Raw genomic sequence first — 26,803 nt, 5'->3', positions numbered from 1 at the left:
CTTGGAAAACACCAAAATCTGAAGAATGGGAAGAGGAATGAGCAAATGAAACAAAGAAATCAGGGATAGAGAGGAAGAACAAAATTATAGTATTTCACTATAAGTTATGGAAGGCAAGGAAAGAGACTATCAAGAAAGATACTTTTGCTTTTGTTTTATTTTTTTTATCCTCCTACCAACCAATAAATTCTGGAGGGTGGGAAATTTCATCTCCTTCAGTATGAGCCATGTAACTCTGTACACAAAAGAGGCTAATCAGTTTGTGTTATAATGTTATAAATTTCATTGTCCTGAATTGAATTGTATTGTTTTATTGAACGGGGATGACTTGGTGTCAAATGTCCCAGCATTAAAAGAAAATGAGAATAGTAAAAAGCATCATTGTATTTGGATATAGTGATATTAGTGATCTGGAAAGGAGTTGGTTTAATAGAATGCCTGGCAATGGTAAACCTTAATAAATGCTTATGGACAGAGAGATTGCAGTGGAGAGAAAGAAAATCAGTTTTCAAGAGGGATGAGGAATATCCTCTGAACTCAACAGTGAATTGAAGCTGGTCTCTTTAAAGTTACTAGAGATGTTTAAAATACCAAATATATAATGGCTTTTTTGTGTAAGCCTTTTAACCTCCCTGAAACCTTTGAAACTGATCAATACCTTCTCTATCTGGGTAATTTCTTCTCAGTCTCATAATACTATTGTCTCCTGGTTTTCCTGTCACCTGGCTTTTACCTTACTTTCTACCTTGATCTTCATTAATATAATGCCTACTAACTTTTGGGATACCCCCATAATTGTGTTCTAATCACTTTTCTCTTATATTATCTTACTTAGTGATGGATCAGCTCCTATAAGGATAATTATAATCTCTGTGTAGATAATTCCCAGATCTATATATGCAATCTTCTCTCTCCTGAGTTTGAGCTCTGCTTTATCAACTGATTTTTGGACATCTTCGAATCCCTTATGGGCATCTAAAACAATACGTTAAAAATAGAACTGTCTTTTCCTCAAAATCTTCCCCTTTTACAAGTTCTCAATTATTTTTGACAGAATCACTATCCAATCAGACTCACAAGTTTGGTATCATCCTCAACTCATCACCCATATCCACCCATATATCCATTCTCTTATCAAATGTTCTCATCTGTATTTGCAATATATTTCATATATGTCTACTCCCCTATTCACACAACCATCAACTTCATATAGGACCTCATCCCCACATAGACAATCACTGCTCTATTCAATGAACTCTACTCACTCCCCATAACCTCCAGTATTGAATACAAAATCTCTGACTTTTTGTATCTTTCCAATAGTCTTACAGTTTACTCCCCACATATACTCTACAATCCAGTTAAACTGGTCTTTTTGTATTCCTCCCACAAGATACTCCATTTATTAACTCCATAATCTCTCTTTCCACACACACACACGCATACACACACATACACACATATATTATACACATAGTACATGTGATTATGTAAACATAGAAGGTAGCAGTTGAATTGAGTCTTGAAGGAAGTCAGATATTCTAAGAGATGGAGGTAAATAACAACATTTAAGGCACAGTGTAAGACCAGTTCAAAGACATAGATATGGGATAAACAACAAAAGTCCAATAATTTTTTTTAAGTATAATAACTTTGAATAGCCTACAATAACAATAAAATTTGAGTGATACCACTGAATCTTTATGATGACTTCTCCTTTTTTTGTGTGTTTGAACATTTTTACCTGTTTATGTAGAAGTTCAAGCTCACTAATTTCTATTAATTCTCCTCTTAATCCTGTTACAAAAATGAACTAAGTAGTGAACTAACCTGAACTGAGATTCACATAATTTATAAACAGCATCATTTTAGATTTCTTTGATGAAACAAAATTATCTTTGATTAAAAAAAATCAAAATATATTATTGTTAGTGGAATTTTTTTCTTGAGAATCATTGCACCAAATCCTTCAAGGAGGTTGGTTTGTATTAAACATAAATGATAAACAAAATTACTGAGAATTTTCCTATTTTAACTCCCCCCCCACAATTTTGTCTTATCATTGAAGCCACTGCAGCATAGTATTGGAATATCAAATGGACTAGTTTGGTGGGAAACTTACAAGCAGCTATAGATTTCTATTAAATAATCCAATTAGCCAACTCATTTTATAACAGCATAGAAATGGTCAGTTATTATTAGCAAAATAAACAGTGCCATCTACTGACTACCTAATTTTCATAGGTAAATCTTTGTAACGCATAGAAAAAGCATGCTATTGCATTGTTTTTTTTTCTTTTCTTGGGCAGCAATTAGTCCCATAGGATTTTAGATTACCATTCTTAATTTTAAAAGATAAATGAAATTTAAAAATAAAAAATCAAATATATAATTCCAGGAATATAGACTGAATTTACATTTGTCTAATGCAATTATCTTTGTGCTATAAAATCATTGTCATCAGGATGTAATTTACAAAGTGTCCACATATGTTTGCTACTGCATGTAACAAATTTAATAAATATAGCTGCTGTCTTCATTATTATAATGTAATGTGGATAATAATGATGGGTAAAGAAAAACATGCCAGAGTCTTTAGATAGAAACTTGCAGAAGTAATGAATAAAATCATTAAGAAAATATGCACTGTAGACAATCATCAATGTAAATGTTCATGATTCATTGTAGAATGTATGTAAGAATAAGTACCATGGGGTAAGACACTTTATCTCTCCAGACCTCAATTTCTTCATTATTCATTAAGTAAATGATCATCAAGTTCCCTGCCAACTCCAAAACCCATTTAATTTCTGATTCAATATAAATTTGGAGAAAACAATTATCTCCCTTCCAGTTTGTAAAAACAATTCAGGAAGTGGGATTGCAAGAGATATTTGAACACTTGTAGAGAAAGAGAGTATTGTATTTTGATGTTATAGAGTCAGATTTGGGGAAATCAAACAATGTGTTAGTGAAAGAGTTAGCTTTTATTACTACAACCATATAGTGTCAGTGTGGTTGAGTTGCGAGAGCCCAAGTTCAGTTGCTGGTGACAGTTCTAAGAAGGAAATCAGTGCCACTTTCATGCTGAGGGTAGGTTTTAGATAACTTATCAAAAGCATTGGTAGTTAAGACCTCTGGGTTGGAGTTCCTAAATTGGTCACTATATCAGGTATATTGATAAGAAGAAGAATCAAGTGAAACTTCCCAATGGTAGAACAATTCAGCTATGAATGGACGAGATATTAACCTGGTTACTTTACTGACTTTTTCTAGGTTTTAATTCCCCTTTATCGCATATACTGTTAGGAAAAGCCTGGTACATCAGGCTGTTTTGTATGCTACTTGAGCTCTTAGGAACAGAATACTCCAAAAATGAGCAATGATGATGCTTTGTCACATGACCAATGATAACTACTTTCTTGAAAAAAATGCCCTTTGAGGTCTTCCTATTTTCTCAGGCATTTCCCTGTCAACTATTGTGGAATCCTAGCTGTCAGAGATCATGGTCATCCATCTATCCATTCACTATTTCATCATTTATTGTTTAATAAGAATCTAATATGTGCCTGTCACTCTGCTTGGTGCTGGGGATACCAAGGCAAGGCCTAAGTAGTCCATACCTTCAAAGAGCTAACATTTATAGGGAGAGAAGATGACTGGGAGGAAGATGAGTTGAATAGAACATGTACTCACCCAGATAAATAAATACCAAGTAATGTAGGTGTCAGGAAAAAAAATAAAGTAATCACTAGGGGTTCTAAGAGGTGGTTGTGAGGATGGAGGGCACTCCAGCAGAAAGAATCTAAGGTTAGGTGTCTTATTCAGTGACAGGGAGATAGGGGGCAGAATATTGGATATGGAGAAGAACAAGTAGGTCATTTTGGTTAGAATATAAAGTGGGTTGGGGAAAATAATATGAAACAAACCCAGAGAAGTAGGTTAGAAGCATATGGTAAAGAATTTAAAACACTGAAGGGATGAGTTGCTGTTTTCAGTCCTCAATGCAATGATTAACCACTGAAGTTTTTTCAGAAGGGAGTGACGTAGTCAGAAGTGTTCCCTGGGAATATTGATCTGGTGATTGTGTGGAGGATGTATTGGAGAGGAGAAATTCTGTGTGATAAGAGACTAATTAGTAGGCTGTTGCAACAGCACAGGCAAGAGGGAATAAGGACCTGAATGAAGGTATTTGAGAACAAAAAATGATGTGAGAGATTTGACCTAAAGCAACAAAATTTGGCAAGTGATTAAATATAGGAGGTGAGTGTAACAGGGACTGCCACATGATCTGATCACTTTTCATGTAATATACCCATAAGAAGACTCTGGGGAGTTTGCTTAGAGAAATGTGATGAAGGGTAATAGAAGTGCCTTGGAGAGACATTGCAGCATTAACAGACACTCTCTCATAGAAAAAATGCGATAAATTTAAAGATTAATCACAGATAAGAACAGTAGACACTCTGGCAAGAGCACAGGGAGACAAATATCTTTCTTTCCTACAAAATCTACCAATGGGAAATACTCCATAACGACTTAAGGGAATCATATTCATCAGGAGTAGTGATGGTTGTCTCCGTTTGAAAACTAAGCAGGCCCAGGAGAAGCTCATTATGATGCTAGGGAAAGCTAATGCTAACTACTGTTTTAGAGAGAGAAATAACAGATAGTTTAGTTAATACTAAGAATAAGTGAAGGCTGAAGCTGTGGAAATCAATTCCTCTATTCCTCTGAAACAGAGAAGGGGAAATAATATTATAGACAGAGATGTGGAACTGAGTCCAAGACTGCTTAATAGCCATGAGCCTTACTGGTGGAGGGCCCAATTCACTGGTTGCTCTGTCATGTGAGTAGTCATTCTTCATATGTTCTGAGATCACAGTGTAATTCCTTAAAATTCCCACTTGTCTTGTCTGCTTTTTGATAAAGGAGTAGACTAAGGGCTTGAATCAGTGGTAAATCCCTTCAGATTGGAGCTATGATGCTATAGTAATAGCAGGGGTGGTGCTGAAATGCATAGCAGAACAGTCTTTATTTGCACTATTTCCTACTCAATAGTATAAAGAAATCTGTTAATTAATATCTATTTTGCATCCTGATTTTATAATCTAATGTATTAATTAACCATTCTAATTTTGGGACATTGGAGAACTTGACTAGGATAACACTTGCATAGAAGCATGAGTCATGTAAATAGGAGGTAATCTGAGGTGGATAAGACAAGTTTGTTTCAGAAGGTGGGATTTGAGCTGAATATTATGGGAAGCTAGCAGGCAGAGGATAGGGAAACAGAGCTTTTCAAGGCATGGGCAACAACCATTGAAAAAGGATGGTACCAAGAGATACAGTGTTGGCTGTGAGTAGTAAGTATGGATATGGTCCATGGAGTTGAGAAAAGTGTAAGAATGGAAAGGAAAAAAGGACCCACCTTGTGAAGACTTTAAGGGCAAACAGGAGATTTTATAGTTGATCCTTGATATAACAGTCATCACAGGATATTGAACCCATTCCTGATCCAAGCTTCCATGTACAAATGAGTTATAAAGGAAGGGAGAAGAGTTGTAAATTTTAGGATCCTTTTGGGATCCTTTTAACAAATAAATAAAAGTAATTGATGGCAATTATTTAAAATATTTAAATGCAAATCCTGCTGCTAATGCCTTCCATTCTTAAGAAACTTTGTTTACATCTCAGAATAGTTATGACCTCCACCAAAGTTCTATTCCTGTTGGCCTGAGATCTCAGAAGTTAAGATAGTAGAGCCAATCTCTGCAAGTATTATTAAGCTGGAAAGGCTCAGAATAGGGGTGCAGCCAGGGACCAGATGTCTTTCTGAGGACTAGGCTCACAGAGTTCATTGGAGTCTATGACTAGGTTAACTTCAAGGTAATGATTTTTACTTTTTCTTTCTCAACTAGGGGCAGAGAGCTATTTAACAGTGCTGGTGGTGCTTTCACTATAAAAAAATAAATGATATTTAAAAGAATTAAAGATAGGCAGGATGATATACTGGAAAGAGTATTAGAGTAAGAGAACACGGTTTCACATCTATATGAGATTTCACTTTCATAGCTATTACCTATTTGAAATTGGATAAGCTGAATTTCCTGAATATTAATTTTGTAAGATATAAAGACAATGGGTTATAGAAATCTATCTTGCTGTGCAAGAAAATAGAGGGGATGGGGATAAAAGAAGGGAGTGGTGATAGAAGGAAGGGCAGATTGGAAAAAGAGGTAATCAGAATGTACACTGTCTTAGGGTGAGGGAAGAGGATAGATGGGGAGAAAACTTGGAACTCAAAATCTTGTAGGAGTAAATGTTGAAAACAAAAAATTAATTATGTTTTAAATAAATAAATATTAGTTATAATGAATTAAATAATATAGTATCTAAAAGACTAGATAATATTTGAAAACTTTAAGGCACTACATATACTAGGTATTTATCATCATCAGAGGAAGCAACCACTAATGGAAATGTGGATGCCATAGCCCCTGCTACTGAAGAATAAGAAAAAAAGTTCTTATCAAAGTACTTGGCTGTTGGGACTGGAAGCTCAATTCCGTGTGGACAGTCTCGGGCAGGTAAAAGTGGGACTTCTAAATCTTAGAGTCTTACGAGGCCCTCCATGAACAGCGGGGGTTCGAGAAGGTCAGACCGAGCTAGCTCGGCTAGCTCGGGTATTTCCGCCTCTCCCCCGGAGATACCTGATGGGTGGAGTCTCCCTGCCCTCGAGGTCGTCCCGGATTGGAGCACACCTAGTTACCTAACAGCATGGTATTGAGATGCACACTGTGTGGCTGAAGATTAAGTAGGATTGAGGAAGCCTAAAAGCTCTCTTAGCACGTGTGGAGCCAAAGAGAAAAGTAGGGCTCCGCTTCTTTTCTTTCCTCTCTCCCCTCCCCCTCTCTCCCCGCTTGTACTTCTACTTCCATTCCCTTAAGCTTAGCCTTCTTAGGAAATCTCCCCCTCTTCGTCCTAAGAAAGAAGACCCCCTGCACTTGTAACCGAAACCCTGTAATAAAGCTCAACCCCTGTTTGACTCTGGAACGTCCTTTCTCTCATACGTGCATCTGGCGTGGCCAGCCGAAGACCTGGACAGGTAAGAAAGACTCGGGTAGCCCAATACAGGCCTCTAGGCTTGGCACTTGGCCCCATAAAATGGTTCAATATCAGAAACGGATATGATTAACTTAGTGGAGATGACATTACAGAAGATGTATTGCAATTTGTTTTGCAGCTGCATACTCTAAGCCATGGGCCTTTTCTATCTGCTTTGCAGCTAAAGTGTGTAGGTTGTCCACCTCATTGGAATGTGAGCTCCTTGGGAGCAGGATCTGCCTTACTTTTCTCTTTGTGTTACTAAAGCATAGCTCAGTGCTTTGCACAGAGTAAACACTTTCAAAATGCTTTTTCATTCACTCAAACCACTAAAACGAGCCTTCATTTCCGAATCTAAGAAAACAAAAGTTAGGGAGGAGAGTTTGGGCTAAATGTTTTCTGGACACCTGTCCAGCTCTAGATCCATATCCCTATGATAATTGTAATAAAATATTCAGAGGAAGGCTTCTAGCTTTTTGTATAGTGTAACTGTAAGCACCCCAACATACACAGGGGCCCTGATATCACAGGTTCTTTGATCTGCACTTACAAAAGGACAGGCAACTTTTGAGGGGTCAACAATCACTTTAATGAAGCACATGTATCATTCACTTACTTCAGGGGAAAAGTCAGCACCTTAAATTTTCTAGAAAATACAGAGAAATCAAAGATCAATAGACATGCTTCCAAATGTCTGACATAAGCAATACAGACATCATAGATCAACAGAAAGATCCAACTGTCTGACCATAGTTACCAGAGAGGGAAGCCCCAATATCTGGGTTTTCAAAGCTGGGGGCTCTTTAGTGGCTTCCCAGAGTCTCATCTGGCCAAACAAACACTTCCAGTCAGTAAGTCCCAATGTAAAACCTCACCATAAAAGTATTTATACAATTTTTAGAGACAGAGGGCATCACAACCCTGAACAGTGCCTCTTTAACAAAAGATGTGGACCTTCCTACAAATCTTCCCAGGCCCATCAATGGGTGAGGAAGAACTTTAATCACATTAAAAGAATTAACAATATAAATACATATAATGTTTCTAGTTAAAGAAACTCTTGTTTCTGTACTTTACTCCTAGTAAGACTTTTGTTTGATAAAGGTAAGATTCAATCAGAGACACCTGATTATACTAAAACAAAAACAGTAAAAGATTCTACTTAGATTGCTATTACAGATGAATCCTTTATAGGATGATTTCTAAAAAGATACTGATATGAATCAAACAAAAGAAGAAGGGAGAAGGGGCTTCTGAATTGCAACAGTGGAAGGGTATGGCATAACACTGAAGTCATGAACCTGCATCTGAATATGCTTTCATGTTTTATAGTCTTGTACAGCATTGCCTTTTTAGCTCTGTATGCCTCATTTTTATAGAGATCTTTAAATTCAATAACTGAGATTTTAAGCAATAAACTTTACATTTATATCCATACAGATGGCCCAAATATTTTGTTCATCAATTTCCTTGTTCTATATGATAAACAACCTACCTAACTTTAAGTGGATTAAACTTTGTTTAATGATAATATTTGACAGCCTGTTTGCCTGGATTATACGCATGTAGGAAATTAGGAGAATGGAGATGTACAATTATTTGCTCTTCCTTTCTACTTGGCTTTTTCATATCACACAAGGGATTAAAAAATAAAACTGAGTTAAATTCTCAACCTATGAAACAAAATGTAATAATTTAGAAGTTAGGACTTGAAAGAGTGGAAATAATTAGTGATTTTTTTTCTTTTCTTATTTATTATGGATATCATGTCCACACATTTTAAAGTGTTTCTCTTTCCAGACCAATATAGAAAAGCTGAACTGGATTATTTTTTATCTCTAAGTTCTACAAACTAGAAATTATATTTCCACATTTTGACTCAGTAATACCACAACTAAGTCAATTTCCCACAGACATCAGTCTCCCTCAATTTAGTAATGTAGTATTTAAAAATAATAAGCACATTCATTTATATAGATTTTATAGAGTTTGCACTCTTTAATGGATTTTTCTTCTGGTGCTCGTTCTTGGGCTCATTGTCTATGAGGTTTGGTCAACTTTCTTCGATCTGAACACTGTTTTCTTGCTTGCACTATTCAGTGATCAGGAGTATTATATTCAGTTTCACATTCCACAGTTTAGGAGAAATATTAATAAAAATGAACATGCCAATCAGGGTAGTGAAGGATTTTGAGACATCACTTGAAGGAAATTTGAAGGAAATTGTGAACTTCTCAAGAGAAAAAAAGATTCAGAAGAGGCATGATAGATGTCTTTAAGTATTCAACAGACTGTCACTCAAAAAAATATAGTAGAATTGTGTTGCATGAACGTGGAGTACAAAACCAGCCATCAGCCATTTCCTATCATTTTAGGGATACATTAACTAGCACTCCAGCTTCATATAACCACTTAATATTAGATTTTATATATATATATATATATACACATATATATATTTTATATTCAGGAACCAATATACACATTTCCCCCAGATATCTTGGGGGCATAATTCATACACATACACATACACACACACACATGAATGCACACATGCCATCTTGGTCCCTGGGGAATAGTTAAATTAACCTTATAACTTAGACTTTTTTTATTGTTGTTTTTTTTTGTTTTGTTTTTATACCAAGATCAAGACCAAAGCTGACATCATTGCTAACTCATGCTATGTTGGACTACTATGTACCAGATACAGTGCTAAGCATTTTTACAAATATCATTTTTTTTGACTCTTCTAACATCTCTGAGAGGTAGATGATATTAACACCCTCATTTTACAGTTGAAAAAACTGGGGAAAATAGAGGTTATGTCACTTGCCCAGGGTCATAAATCAATTAAGTATTTGTTGTCAGATTTGAACTCAGATTTTCTTAACTTTAGGCACAATGCTCTATCTAATATGCACCAGCTGTATCTATGCATGCATGCACATAGACATACCTCAGGGTAAACATTTATATATACATATAGAAACACTACACTATATACACTATGTATGCATTGCCTACATGTATAATGCACACATATGAGTATGTATATTATGTGCACATTTAGATATACTATGTATATATTGTGTTGTGTGTAATATGTGCACATTAGGTATGTATTTGAATAAAATATTATGGATATATTAATTTAAGCATATATTTTATTTTTTCTATAAGAAATATTTTCTCAATAAATGGACAAATACTGAAAAAAAGTCTCTATTCTTATTTCTAAAGATGCTGTCATTATTCAAAGAACCACATTAAGCAGTCTGCTAACAGATTTATGAAGTGAGAAATATATCACCAAATCTATTTCTAAAAGGTGTGTTTTTACTTACACATTTAGAATGTAATAGTTGAAGAAGCTTCCCTCAGGGAAGTTAGAGAATAAATTTTCAAACCTCAGAAGGAACAAAGACATAGGTTATGAGAGAGCACTTACAATATGAAAGTGCTTTGTTGCTTTTAAAGTGGAAGAGTTTTAACTGCCAACAGAGAAAAAAATGTCTTTGGAGACAAGCTCAGAGTAGGAGCTTAAGGAGATATCTGTCACAGTCACAACACTATAACCCTGAAGCTTAAAAGAAAAGGTAGGCAGTCATCTTTACTTAGTAACAGAGCACTGGGCTTGGAGTTCAAGTCCTGAGTACTAGCTTATGGAAGCCGCTTAACATCTCTGAGATACATTTCTTAATCTGTAAAATGGAGATACTAATAGTATTTAATCAACAGTAAAGGGAAGTAAATACAGTACAGTATACAGTAAATGCATTTCTAATATCAGAGAAAAAAACTAAACAGTCTCTGTCGGTTAGGAGCTTGCATTTTATTGAGTGGATGGAGGCTGGTACATGTCCATAGATAAATAAACAAAAGTGAGTAATGAGAAGGACCTTATTACAGTCTGTTCTCCTCTTCCTATTCTTATTATATCCTCGAGATGGGATTGATGTGTTGTAGAAAAGTGCTTCATTTTTTTATATAAAATGTATCAGAAAAAAAGGTCCTCTGAAAAAATGTACAATGTTGGAAATAAACTTGAAAGTTAGTGAGATGAAATTTCTAATCCAAAACTACTTTTGATTTATATGATCACTTCACTTTATATGAGAATATGATTCCAGTTGAATCTAAATGACCCTAGCAAGACAGATACAGGACCATAAATATAATCCAATCAAGTTCATTAGAAGCTGTCTTCAGCCAAAAGAGAGAAAAAGAGAGGGTCCATGGCATTGGCATCCCAGTCCTGAAGGCAGATGTGATGAATCAAGTTGATGGGATGTTTTGACTGTCTTACAATAAGCCTTGCTTATCTGGTCATGGTCTCAGCTTCAATAGGACCAGCTTGTTCCAAGAATTTAACTCTACTTTGTAAAAGACTCCATGACAGACCAGTCCTATGTACCTGTCAGTTTTTAGTGATAATCATATTCATGCTATTCCTTTTCTGAGATCACCTGATCAGATTGCTGCCATCCATTTATCTTGCAGACAACTGCAATAATTCACCAAAATTTATGTTACTTTTTATGTGACATTTTTTCAATGACGGATATAAAATAGTGAGATATTTCTAAGCCATACATTTGGCAGCAGGTAGCTAATTAATATTACTAATATTTCACAGATCTCAGGAGATGGGGATGCATCCCTAAGGGCATATTAATATGGAATTCTGCAACAATATGTTTAATGAAAGATCACTTTTCAGCCTTCATGAAGCTATGAAAGCAACTGAAATTTAGGAAGATTTAACAGCCATAACACGTTGGCAAAGTTATTTTAAAATTAACTTTTTCACACACACAGTTCAATTTAAGGTCACCTAAAACAGGTTGCCAACTAACAGGTACATGGCAGTGAGAGATAGAAATTGATTCTTTAGTACAAAGTATTGTGTCTGTATCATTTAGCCCATTTTCTCAAACCATTATCTAGAGAGAATGCCTAAGAAATGCCAATAAAAGTTGTACAAAGTGTTTCCCGTGGGATCCATCCCTCAGGGCTCCTTTCACAACTGAAAAATCACAAGTTTCCAAAAAAAAGCACTCAATTTTCAGGCAGGAAATCCTAGTTTTGAATACTGCCACCAAATATCAACTTCCTTCTTGACTGTGGAAAACTTACTTAATATTTTTTCTAAGGTTCACTTTTCTCATATGTAAGTAATGAGTGAGAGAACATATGTAAAGAACTTTTCAAACTTTAAAGTGATCTATAAATGCCAGCTAATCATAATTATAAATCACTAATAATAAGATTAGACATACCACAGGAAAATGCATGAAAGTCAAAGAATAAGAATCTAGCAATGTTAGAGCAAGAAAAGACTACAGATGTCATCTTGTACAATAAGTTCATTTTAAAAATGAGAAAACTAAGGTACCAAGAAAAGAAATTTCCTGATGTTTATTCACTGTATCAGTGACTAACCCAATACTTAGCCTCAGATTATTTTTGAAACCCTGATCAATGCTGTACTGTTTCTACTACCCCAAACCATTCGGCCATTCTTCTAAATATGCGTTCATTCCCACACTATTATCCTTGAACACTTTTAAAGGATTAAATGAGATTTATATTAAATACCTACTTAACGTGTCATTCAAATGAAATCTATTACTAAGAATTAGTGTCATGCACATATGCATATTTCTGTTGCCAAAAATTTTCTAAAGTTTTTTTATTTCACATTTTTATGTACAAGTTTTTAAACATGGACTTAAAAACACTGAACAAAAATTTTCTTTGAGAACTATTTACACAATTTTAAAGTACATGTTTAAGCATTCACATGGTTTATAGCTTATCTATCTCTGATTTCTGATTATATATATATATATATATATATATATATATATATATATATATATATATATATACATATAGTTTTCATCTCCATACATGTAGCATCTGGATGGAATATGTAGAGTAAACTAAATACTTTATACTGCTTTCACTTCACTTCACCAACACAAGTCAATTTTCTGTCATTTAAGCTACTGTTTTCAAAAACGAGTCAAAGCAAAAAAAAAAAAAACAACACAAATTTAGACTTAAGGTAAAGAAATTAAATTCATACTACAAAGAAGAAACTAGTTCTCCCTGACAAGGATAAAAACACATACTTTTACTTATACTTCCTATGTATATTATTATAATAATTTTTACAAGGAAATATTGCAAAACAGTCTCTGTTAGAAAAGGTATAATCTAATAATGCATAGCCAATTTTACCTGTGTATTCCAATATATCTACTGCAGGATCAGGTATTAAGGAATGATTCAGTCACCCACATCCCCTTTGCTTGCATTCTGAATCATTCACAAGCCCATCACCTACAAATCATACTGATTGGGATTGTTTTGGAGAGAATGCCTAAACTTTGGTCTTTCTCATTGTTGAGGGAATGTGCCAAGTTCTCTAAAAAAATGCCCTTTAGTGCTACTTAACTATGGTATAATAGATAGAAGAAGGGAACCCTTTGCTCCAGAATGGAATTTATTAGACTACTGTCAGGGGAATGTAAACATAGATCATAAGGATTAAGATGTTAAATGTTTCAGTCATATCCAATTTTGCTGACTGTCTGTGGATATGCTTTAACTATATTTGACATGGGCTTATTCCTACATAAGGGGAAAAAAGGTAGCACTGTGATTTGAGGGTCACTGAATGGTTGGTACCTCCAAACTTTCCCATGGGATTCATATTACAGGACCTTTCTGACACTCCATCTTAAAGCTCAATCCTCTAACATAGCTCAAGGAAAATAGTACAAGAATGAATACTTACACTGGAGAACAAGGCCAGGATGAACTGGGTTTAAATCACAAGACTCTTTCCAATGAATCTATAACAAAGGTCACATTATTTATTCTGAATGGCCACTTTTTAAATTCATCTTGCCTGTCTTTTATCATTTTATCCTCAGTTCCTGATACCTACCTTGTACTTTTTTTGGGTGAGTGGAAGGTTTGTAGTGGTGAGAGAGGACTCTCTGAATCTGGAATTTCATTGGAATAAGGAATTCTTCATATGAAATACCTCCTCAGATAATTTCTGCAAAACTCTTGAAATCTGATTTTAGAGAGCTTCTTGGAGCAGAAAAGTTAAATAACTTTCCTCATCATAAAAAGGGCATCCTGGTATCAAGAGTAGCCCTTTATCTTTCTTTAATTGAATTGTTTTAATCAGAGGGCTAAGACTCTCCACCCACCACTATTAGCTCATTAGCACAGATTCTTTTATCAGATTAGGAAGTTGCTGCCTTTAAATCAGAAAATAGAATCCTGAGAGAATTGGAGAAATTAGTTTTAAGCATGGGGTGTTCCTTGCAATGCAAAGTATCCCAAGGATGAGGTCAATTCTGACATAGGAATAACTCAAGGAGGACATGAACTTTCATATAATCCTTTGAGAATTTCTAATTCTCTCTCTATATAGATATATCTATATCTATCTATATCGATATAGATATATATACACATGTGTGTGTGTGAACTCATCTTTCTGAGTTCAAATCTGACCTCAGACTCTTATTAGCTCTGTGACTTTGGGCAAATTAATATATTTTATAATTCCATCATTTCCATAGCAACCACCTTCAACTCATCTGTTCTGTCATACAGATTGCTTTCTTTTAAAGAGTTACTAGGATACTAGCCTCTAGATTCTAGACAACAATTTAAAGATACTGTGTGGAATTTTGTAGGTGCTTTAAATAATCTTCAAGGGGAACTTGACTACATAAATTTTGCCCTTAGCTGTCTTTACACCCAGTTCCCATCATTCCGATAAGGATTCCATGTATAGTCATTGCCTAGGTTAGATCCTCATTAAAGTCTGACTGTTTGTACTTTATAGTATATTTGCTTTACTTTTATTTATAACTCTCACATTTCATATTCAGGCAGGGATTCTAAACCTTTCTGGTAGTAGTCTGTGAAGTCATTGGACCACTTTTCAAAATAATGTTTTTTTTTTCTTTTAAATTCAACATCAAAAGAAATACATAATTTTAGCTATAGGTCAGTAACAATAAGCATGTATTTTTCCAACTCAAGCAAGCAAACCTTTTGAAATCTTTCCATACACCTAGTGGTTCATGAAATTCAAATTAAAGACCCCTTCACTATGAACCAAAATATAACAAATACTTTCATTCATTATCAATTAACCTTTCCTTTTGCAGATATTAGTGTGTAGAACTTAATGTTTTTGCTCTTCAGAATTTAGGAGCCTATGATTTATTCATATACATTGAGAATACCTTTATAATATTTTGAATGCATTTGAAAAGGTAAATTATCAATATTTTAGAATTAGAATTCATTACAATACTAATACACACTCAGGCATAACTATAAAACAGGACACACATTTGTGTTGCAAATTGATTTGTTTACAACCTAAGCCATAGCTGTTTCACAGATAAGCTTCAGTGAGACAAAGTATGTATGAATATATTTGTATATGTATTTGCATATGTATATATGTGTATATATGTATACACTTATGTGCCTGTATATCTATATGTATGCATGTTTTAATATATTCAATATATTAAATATTAATGACTGATTTATCTTGTGTTTTTTTTCCACTTTCTACTGTTTACAGGTAAACGTATGACTGACCATGATGTAGGTCAGAAAATTATGTATACCTTCATGATTACTCCTCACAAAATGATTAACAATATGGTCAAATTCTACAGTTGGAAGAAATGGGAGAAGTCATACAGTCCAACCTTCTGCCCCTCCGCAGTTCCATAGCAGGCAGTTGTCTGACTTGCGTTTGAATACTTTGAGCAATGGGGAATTACTTCATTTTGCATAGATCTAAGTACTAGAAAAATCTTTCTTTTATTTAACTGAAAGATCCTTTTAATTTGCACTCATCTTTTCTGTTCTCTAGAGCCAAACAAAATAAGTCTAAAATCTCTTCCTATTTTCATATAATAGCCTTTCAAATATTTGAAAAAATTACTATTATCCCTCCCACCTCCACTAAGTTTTCTTTTCTTTAGGCTAATTATTCTTAGGTCTTTTAGGTAATGTCTACATGACATGATTTCAAGCATCCTTATGGTCTTCATTACTCTATTTGGAAATGTGTTAATCCTCTAACGTATCAATGTCCCATCTAAAATGCAGGATCCAGAACTGACCACAGTATTTTAGCTGTGGTATGGCCAATACAAGCAGTATTGAAACTAACATTGAAACTATTGTTTCCCACATTCTAGATTCTATGGTTCCATAACTGTCACTTTTTTCTTTATAAAATTAAATTTTCATAAAACATGATATATGTGAATATATGAGTATAAAGTTCTATTTAAAATCACCCACAGTGTAAGACTTTCCAAATTTCCTGAAAGTGTTACCCTTTTCTGGCATAATCAGCCTTTTTAATTGCTACGTGGTTGCCAGGTGTGGCTGCTGTTTAGATTGACTTGGAAATGACCTTGGTGGGTTCCTGAGTAAGGGAATATTTTCCTTTTTCTTTAGCAACACTCCCACACATTTTCATTCCTTTCCCTGGAACAAGATTTTAATTGTGCTACCTTACAGACTCACAACAAGGAGATCACGATGAAAAAAGTGTTCTATAAATACCATAAGAAATCTTTGTTGTTTCTGTAAGGACCCAAAGCTCATGAAATTCCCTTAGCAGTCTGATTTCCATTTACAGTTTTTACAGGAATATAGCCAGGTATCACAGATGGTTACCAACAGGCAATAACCCTTTCCAGAAAGGCAAGACTTAAAACAATCATTGAAAAGAAAGACAACAGATGTAATGGTTGTCCTAGAGCCAAATTACATTTCATTTAAAAGCTTGTTATGAATGGACTCCTAGACATCTACATAGCTGTATTTATTTTTTTTTTCCTATATAGAAGGATACTCCAAGTTGCCTTATAAAGGTAATTTATATGGAGAAACCAGATTTTGCAACAATGCAGGAAAACTTCTGGCCTTTTCTCAATAGTTCTTGCTTCTGAAGATGGCATCTGTTACTGTATTGTAAACTGTAGGGGGTAAATTTCAACACATTGCACATGGTGCTAGCCACATGATTCTGATTACCATTAATGAGAGGAGTATGGCTAAAACATACTTTTGAAGCCATAAACATAGGAAAAGTGTTGCTTGCAGAGAAAAAAATTAATTACTAAACTTGATTATCAAGAAATTCCTGAAATGTTACATCACATTTAGTGTGTACAGTAATTGCTAGTTGAGACTCCAAGTCCTATTGATCCTTCTTTTGTATATGGTAGGAACTTAAACAAACAGCTGCTGAATTGCATTAGCCATCTCACAAATATTGCCATGTTTCCTACTTGTAACCACATTAATTTATCTACATGTTGCTACATGCTTAGACCCTGCCCTTGGGTAGATCACAATTTAATGGAGGATACAATGTGCCAACAAATATATTATGTATATATATTAAGCTTTATAAGGATAAAGAGGAAATAATTACAAGAGTAATGGCACTAGAATTAACAAAGAGTTGGAAAAGGCTTCCAATAAAAGATGAGCTTTTTGGGGGGACATAAAGGAAGACAGGGAAGTCAGTATGTAGAGTTGAGGAGGGATAGTTTTCCAGGAGTCAGAGACAACCAAAGAGAATGCTCAGAACTGAGAGATATATCGTCTTATTCATGGTTCCTATGCAGGGAACCAATGAGATTCCCAATCATACAACTCAGCAAAACTTAGAGGTAAAGGAAAGATAAGAAAGGAGTCTAGACATTAATGGAAGCAAATGGAATACAGTGAGGATGGAATCCCAGAGGCAGAATATTTGGGATACAAAGAAGAATCTTATAAGAATAAATAAAAACCTCTAAATGGAAAATGTGAGTATAAGCCACATTAATAACTTGTTCAGAACTGGAACATAAAGGTAAAGCCATTGAAGTGAATTGTTAGGATTAAAAGAGTCACAAATTAGTGTGTTCCAATAAAAATTTAAAAAAAAAGAAAAAGGGAAATTAAAAGGAACAACAGACATCCCTTTTTAAATGAGTAGAATTTCTAAAAGAAAGAATGACAAATTTGGAACTACAAAATATGGAACTGGAGAAAATTGGACAAAAAAAGAGACAAAATATATTGGTAGAAGACTTTGATGTTTTTGGTTGTTAGTTTATGTCTTATATTGCTATATCACCTTCATTTTAAAATACATTCTTACCCTCTCCTCTACCTATAAAAGTTAAATTTGAAAGTTGTCAAGGACCTCAGAAATCCTTTCATCTAATCCAATCACAGAAAGAAACTCCACTATAACATACCCAACATATAGTTAATCACCCTTTGTTTGAAAACTTCCAAGGAAAATCAACCCAATACCTCCTATTATTCACTATTTGACAAAAACTACTGTGAAAACTGGAAAATAGTATGGCAGAAACTAGGGATAGACCAACATTTCATTCCATATACCAAGATAAGGACAAATGTGTACATTATTTAAACATAAATGCAAAATAATCAAAATTAGAAGGGGAACAGAAAACTAGGAAACAATTTTATAGCCAGTGTCTCTGATAAAGGTCTCATTTCTAAAATATATTGAGAACTCAAATTTATAAGAATCTGAATGATAAATGGCCAAAGGATATGAACAGGCAGTTTTCAGAGGAAGAACTTAAAGCTATCAATAGTCGAAAGGAAAAAAAAAATTTCTAAATCACTATTGATTAAAGAAATAGAAATTAAAACAACTCTAAGTAGTACCTCCCACCTATCAGACTGGCAAATATTACAAAAAAAGGAAAATGATAAATATTTTAGCAGTTGTGGGGGGAAATAATATACTAATACATTATTGGTAGAGTTTTGAACTGATCCATTCTCTCTAGAGAGTGCCAGGCCTAGAGGCCTGAGGGCTACCCGAGTCTTACCTTACCTCGCAGGTCTTCGGCTGGCCAAACCGGATAAATGTATGAGAGAAGAGACTTTCCGGAGTCGAACAAGGGTTAGGCTTTATTCAGGGTCTCGGTTACATGTGCAGGGGGAACTCTTCCTTAGGAGGGAGAGAGAAATCTTCCAAGGAGGCAAAGATCTTACAGTGAGGGAATGAAAGCAGAAGTGGAAGTGGGGAGAGAGGGGAGAGGGAAGAGCAAAGAGAGGAAAAGGGGCCTTCTGTCCTGAAAGGGCCCCTCAGCGCTAAGAGTGCCTTCGGGCTTTCCTGACCCTAATTAAGCTCTCCTGCCTCATAGTTTGCACCTGAATACCGTGCCTGTTAGATTACAATAGGTGTGCCCAGATCCGGGCCAGTCTCGAGGGCGGGGATGCTCTCTCCCATCACGTTCTCACGGGAAGAGGCGGAAATACACGAGATCTCACTCCTCAATTCCTTGCTGTTTCCTGGGGGGCCTCATGAGAACTCTAAGGTTTAGAAGCTCTCACCTTTACCCGCCCGAGACTGTCCACATGGAACTGAGCTTACACCCCCAACAAGAGAGCATTTTGTAACTATAAATCTGTGCATACCTTTTGATCTAGCAATAGCAGTACTAGGTCTGTATACCAAAGAAATCATAAATAAAAGGAAAAGGAGTCACTTGCACAAAAATATTTAAGGCAGCCCTTTTTGTGGTGGCAAAGAATTGGAATTTGAGGGGATGCCCATCAACTGGGGATGGCTGAACAAATTGTGATATATGAATATAATGGAACAGTATTGCTCTATAAGAAATGATGAGCAGGTAGTTAAAAAAAAAAATAATTAGAAAGATTTACCTAAACTGATGCTGAGTGAAGTGAGCAGAACCAGGAAAACATTATCCACAGTAACAGCAACATTGTACAATGTCCAGCTTTGATAGACTTCTCTCTTTTCAGCAATAAAAACAATGATCTGAGTCAATTTCAGAAGAGTCATGCTGGAAAATGAGAAAAAAACTATGGAGTGTGAATACAGATTGAAACATACTACTGTCTCTTTTTTTCCCAAAAAATGATATAGACTAGGTTTCTACAAGTCACACTAAGTTCATGAAAACCTATCTCAATAATTAAGGCACAAAATTCTACTATCACAATAATTTTGCTAAAATATGATTTTTAAAATTATTCCAATAATCATCTATTTCTTTACTTGAGTTGTATAGATTTGACCTTGTAGGTTCTCCATTTAAAATGTAATTTTAAATCAATCCCTGTAAATGTGAAAAATCGGGGTTCTGTCCAAATTCTGGAAAAAAATGCAGAAATTCTTTTTTAATATAATTTTGACATTTTTTTAGCAAACAACACTAGTGTATAAAACTGCCTAAGAACAGAGGATGTGCACTGAAATAAACAGTTTGCATCTCTTATTTCCCTGTTACATCTTAAAATATTCCTTAAGGCAACAGATTTTGATGTAGCATTCAAAGATAAAGTACATAGCATGTACTAAATTAATGAAATAAAGCAAATTTAATAACAGAAAGACTCTCTTATTATCAGATGAAAGTGACAGTTATTAGAATAATATAGTATAGCTATTCAATTGAAGAAAAACAATACCATAAATCACTAGTTTTTGCCTCTAGCATTTCTTGGATCAGACTCCAAGAACTCTTCAGAAAATTTAAAATCCTTTAATGCATAGACATGACCACACAGGAACTATTATTCTTGCCATGAAGTCTAAGCTGTAGATAACCCCAGGGAAAATAAAATAATGGATTTGGTGAGCTAAGTGACATCCACATTTTAAGTACTGCTAGGTCTAGTGATTTGTTTTGCATTTACCATGTTACTTTGCAGGAACTGAAGTGAAAACCAATTAGAAATTCAATCAATTTTAATGAATGTTTATTTTGTTCTTTTAAAGACAATATTACAATATTTTCTTCCTGAGAGTGTTACTTCATAACAATACTTAAGTGCACTGAGGAAACTGTGATTTCATTGATGGGGTAGATTTTTCCATTCTCCATTCTAATAACCAACTTCTATGCAACTCTTCCATATATTATAACTGAAATTTTCCACAGAGGATCTGACCTGCATATTGAAAGCTTTTCTTGAATTTGGCTAGAACCTAGAGGGCATCAGTATGCCATTGTTTTTTCTCTCTCATACTCAATTAGCCCACTTCTTTTGCCCACTGTAGAAGATACCGAAACTTAAAACTGCTCTAAGATTTTTGAGGTATACTGCATACTGTATTTTTAATGTCCTTTATGCCAATTTAAGGGAAAAATATCTTGGGCAACATGCCAAGGCCTACTTGTTGGCAGCCTACTTGGTGGCATAATATGGCTACCAGTCCGGAACTCAGTTACCCTAGAAGAATTTTATTCTCATAGCACTTAATCTAAAACAAGTCAAACGTGCTAATCAGAATACGCTTTTTAATCTACTTCTACGACAAAAAGTAACTATGTGGTGAAAAATTAGGATTTTAATAGAACTTTGATGTAAAATATTTTCATATGCTATAAATATCAGTTTTAGATCATTGTCACCATCATCAATATCTACTGAGTGCTCAAAATTTACAGAATCATAGCATTGTCATCTACATGATACTATTATTGTGTGTAGAGGTAGGTGAAAATTTCTAATCTAATAAATACTTCAGAGGGTTGATATATTATCTTTTGAACATATATGAAAAGTTGATTTAGAAATAATACTAAGAAGATAATATTCTCCTCTCCTACTGGCTTCTAGGAAGCAATTTAAGCCTACATTTTATAGAACTTCACAGCACTCTGTGAGTGTGCATGTTTGTGTGTGTGTGAGTGTGTAAGTGTGGCGGGGGGGGAGTGACATTTCATCAGCTAAATAAACCACTAAAACCCTCATATTGTTTCTTGCTACATGATAATTTCATTCTCTGGGGCTTGAAAAATTGCATATGATTCCGTCATTGTTAAACTGCTTACTATGAATCCACAACAGAACAGTTCCTTGTTCACATAATCAAGGACAAATAAGACTATGTCTTCTTCAACTTAGGTATTTTCCTTAAGACAGATGGAGAGGGAGACAGACAGACAGACAGTCAGACAGATAGATAGACAGATATATAGACAGACAGATAGATAGATAGATAGATAGATAGATAGATAGATAGATAGATAGATAGATAGATAGATGATAGATAGATATTTAGATGGATAGATACATAAATAGATAGATACACAAAATATATATTATATACAAAACACACACAAAACTACTTCCCAAAAGATGGGACAACTCATATTACTGTTAAGTCAACTTTTTTCATATACGTTTTAAAGAAAATATTTCAATCTACTATCGATTACTAATGTTCATTTCTGCCCTCATGCCAAGGATGTTATGAAGAGGTCCCTTATTCAAGTAGTGTTTAGACTAGATAACTTCCAAGATACTTTCCAGCTCTGAATTTAGGAGTAAGAAAAGACCTCAAAAGCTCACGGCAATGCAAAGACCTAAAACAATTCCCAAAAGACTTTTGAAGCAAAATGCCATTTGCTTCCAGAGAAAGAACTATGGAACTGGAATGCAGAATGAAGCAGAATATTTTCTCTTGTGCTATGCTTTGTTTTGAGTTTTTCTCAGGGTTTCTCCTATTCATTTTAATTCTTCTATGCAACATGAATGATGTGAAGATGTATTTAATAAGAAAGTATGTGTAGAACCCATATAAGATTGCATGCCATGTCAGGAAAGGAGGGTGGAGGAAGGGGGAGAAAATCCAAGACTTATGGAAGTGACTGTAGAAAACCAAAAGCAAATAAATTAATAATAATAAAGTACTCTTCTCCAACCTCTTCACTCCTTTTTTACTTATAAGGAAACTGAGATTCAGAAAGTCCCTGTGACCAGGGTGACATCGGAAATAAACATCCCAGTTCTTCTGACTTTAAATCCAGTGGTCTTTCTGTAATACTGCTCTGTCCTCTTCAGTGATTATATTAATCATTGTTTGTGAAGAATTTGTTCTAAGGAAGAAGTCAGGCTAAAGCCCTGTGAATTAGTTACACCAGGAAGTGAGAAACAAATGAATTCACTGCTACTTCTCACACTTGGAACTCCTGTTGTACTTACTGTCTTGACAGAAGTTTGGCTAATGCTGAGTGCACCATCATTGATTTATAAATTTTTCCATGTCTCCTCTCTTCAGTTACTTGAGCTCCATACTTTGCATTTTGCTGAATCTATCACATTATCCAATCTTAAATGCAATAAAGTCTCAACAAATATTTGTGTGTAACTAAGTAAGACATTTCTTTCAACAAATCAATGTATTTTACCTTTACAAACTCTTTAATAGGTGGGCTATCCATAATGAAGTGTCTTGCGTATTCTAACAGTAACAATTGTTTTCTGAGTAGTATGTGCTTGTCTCTCTACTAATTGGTAATAATACTCAAAGGCTGAGAACTCTCTGTCACCTCTTTTTATCAGAATTTTCTATAACTGGTGCTCTGTCCCAGTATTAAGGGATTCATTTACTGAGGATAATGCCAGTTATTAACTAAAAGGATGAGGATTTCTTCAGCCTAAGAGGATCCCCTACCATAGGGCTCAATAAAATGAAACTCACTTTTTATATATGAACAAACTGTTGATAACTAAGATAAAAAATCCCAACCAATTATAATCACAAATGTCAGTACTGGATGATGGAAAGAGAATTAGCCTTACAATCAAGGAGGGTTTTATTCAAGTGCACTTCAGACACATACATGCTGCATTACTTTGGGCAATCTCTTCACTACCTTAGGTCAGTGGTGTCAAGCTCATATAGAAACAAGGGCCACTAAACCATGCATAAGGATCCCTCTGGGGTTTATATTGACTAACTGCTATTTATATATTATTGTATTTTACTTAATTTGCTAAATATTACCCAGTTACATTTTAATCTTGTTTGACAATGTTGTGGACCTCTTGTGGTCTGTGAATCTTTTTTTTTTTTTTCTCCTCTGCTTTAGGTGACTGAAACAATACCATAGTGTCGATGCCTGTTTTCCATGAAAAAGGGAGTTTTGTTGTGGGGAACTCCTTATATCAGTGAAGTCACAGGTCAAACAAAACAAACAAAAGCACTAAAACGGCTCACATTTTTATGGTGCTTTGGATTCCATAACAGCAATAATAAAACTAAATTAATTCCCATTTTTAGAAGGGGAAATTGACTTGTCCATATTTATGCAGTATTGATGAGGTGACTGGATATACTCCTCATGCAAAACTCTTCAGTACATGAAAGCTTAGTTATTTTTGAAAGATGTAACTTTTCCTTGAAGATTCCCAAGTAGAATTCCTTACACTAAAGATAACTGGGATGATTCTAAATAGTGAAAGCCTGAAGAGTTCATGCTTGTTGAGTGGGGCAACTAAATACACCTAAACTACCAAGGATGAGGCCCCTGGCATCAGAAGAAAAGCATGTAATAACTTATTACTTTTCTCACTCCTAAGGCTTCCCTGGTTGAGTTCTATGACAATTCATCATCCGGAGTAGAATTGTGTTACTGTCTCCTTTGCTTGGATCTGATTGTCAGAAGAAGGGTCTCAGAGTTGGAAGGGAGCTCCTCAGTCATTTAATCCAGTCCCTACAGAGCAGAACCCTATCAGTATCATCTTATAATTGTGGGTTGATGTTCAAAATTCCTTTCATGTGAAACAAAACCTTTCTTTCCACAAATAAAGAGATGCTTAAAATAAGAAATTCTCTTTCAACTCTTTGTCCTGGGGTTTAAATTCACATTAATCAAATAATTGAGTGTATTAACCCACAGTTGTGAAATATAATGGGGTATTGGAGTAGGCATATAGACCTTACTGAAGCCAGGAAATCCTAAAATGGAGTTGGCCAGCCACTGTGTATGTAGGTCGTCAGACTTGTTTTTATCCTATTTCCAAAGAATTATTATGATGTCAGGCAGAGAAACTAGGGTTTAAATGCTACATATTAGTTGTGAGAATATGGTTAAGTGACTAAGCCTTGCATCACAAAACTCTTTAGGATTTATCTACTAAATCATGGTTGGGGCAATACTCTTTCCTAGTAGATGGGGTTCCCATGTCAGTAGTTTTTCTCCACTCAGGAATCCACAGACCCTCCAAGTATTTGCTTATTATGGTGGCAGAGCTGCCCCACCTTTGTTATTGTTGTTTTCTCCCTGTTTTCTCAGAGAAATCAGCTGTGATTCACCAGTATAACTTGTCAAGGGGACAAAAGGACTAATTAAAAAACATTGGGTGTGTTCATTAGAGTACTCAAACCTTTTGAATTCTATATGTAATTGTAAATAATAGTTCATATTTTGCTTTAAGGTAGAGTTTCTATAGATCCTCCTAAAAGTAGAATTTGCTGTCATTCTATTTGAGTTTCCTTGATTTAGAAAAAAAAAATGTTTGTCTCTAAAGAGCAGAAGTTTTGGAGATTATTATTATTGCCAATAATAATAATCACAATCTATTCACTAAATTCATAAAAATATCTTGCAAATAAAGAATGGATTTTGTAGGAGAAAAAAGATTCCAATCAATTAAAGAATTTACTAAAATTATGAATAAGACTTCACGTTGCCTTAAATAGGTTATTATAGATGATTTCTGATTCTGTGTTTATGTTAAGCTGTGTTGCCACAATTTCAGTGAAAAGTTAATTGCAGCAGTGAGGCCCAACAGTGCCAGCCTGATCATGTTGCCCTTAAAGTATATCATAACATCACACTTCTGTGTGAAAATTTAATTGATTGTGATTAGCTCAATGACTCACTCTCTACTGATAACTCCTAGTGGAAGTGGCTTTATATCTTTGACTGCTAACACTCTTTTATCTCATATGGGATGATGAAAAGGACCCCAAATGGCTTATAACTGAAATTTATGTCACATTTCATTTCAGTTCTATAATTAGGGAATTCAAAATCCATACAATTCTAATTAAAAGCCAGAAACAATAAATGCAAAAATAGGCAAAGTCATTAATTCTACAATGAGTAGAGTTTGTCCCATTCTCTAAATTGCTTCCAAGATCAAATCTGTATTTCCCCCGCTCCCTTGTGGGGTATAAATAGGCAGTGAGACTCTTATTGGATAAAATGATATACAGCACAAGGTCAAACAAAGCTCTAAATTTTTTTTAAATACTGTGGAATCATCTCTTTAACAGTTTGTAACTTGGATAGCAGGCCACACCAATCAATGACATTGGTATCTGACTTTTTCATATGGTCATTTTAAGCATTGAACCAATATAATTAAGCCCATTTAAGCACTGTAATTTTGTAATATTTATTATAAAATGGAAATTGAAATAGGCTAAGATGTCTAAGACCTCACCTAGATGAATTTAGTTATTAAAAACCAAAAAGACAATAAAAATAAGTATTTGGTCAGGATAACACTAAAGATAGACCAAAAGCAACAACAGGGACAAAATGTAAAATTTAAAATAGAATAGTTAAATATTTTATTCGGCTAGATATTCTCTAGGCTAGGGCTTTAAGCCTGATAGGACATCTTGAGGCCAGATGAAAATGTCTTATATTTTAATGTATCCCATATTTATTTTAGAGAGAGACAGAAAATCTTGGAGGCAGGAAGCTCTCAGATGAAGTCCTGCTCTTTTTACATATTAGATATTTCATGACAAGAAAGTCTCTTAACTTTTCAATGTGCCAGGAAACTCTCACATTATACATTTCAACCA

Source organism: Notamacropus eugenii, chromosome 2 (genome assembly GCF_028372415.1).
Source record: "Notamacropus eugenii isolate mMacEug1 chromosome 2, mMacEug1.pri_v2, whole genome shotgun sequence".
NCBI lineage: Eukaryota > Metazoa > Chordata > Mammalia > Diprotodontia > Macropodidae > Notamacropus > Notamacropus eugenii.
The sequence above is the reverse complement of the archived record's forward strand: the minus strand, read 5'-3'. Positions refer to the sequence as shown.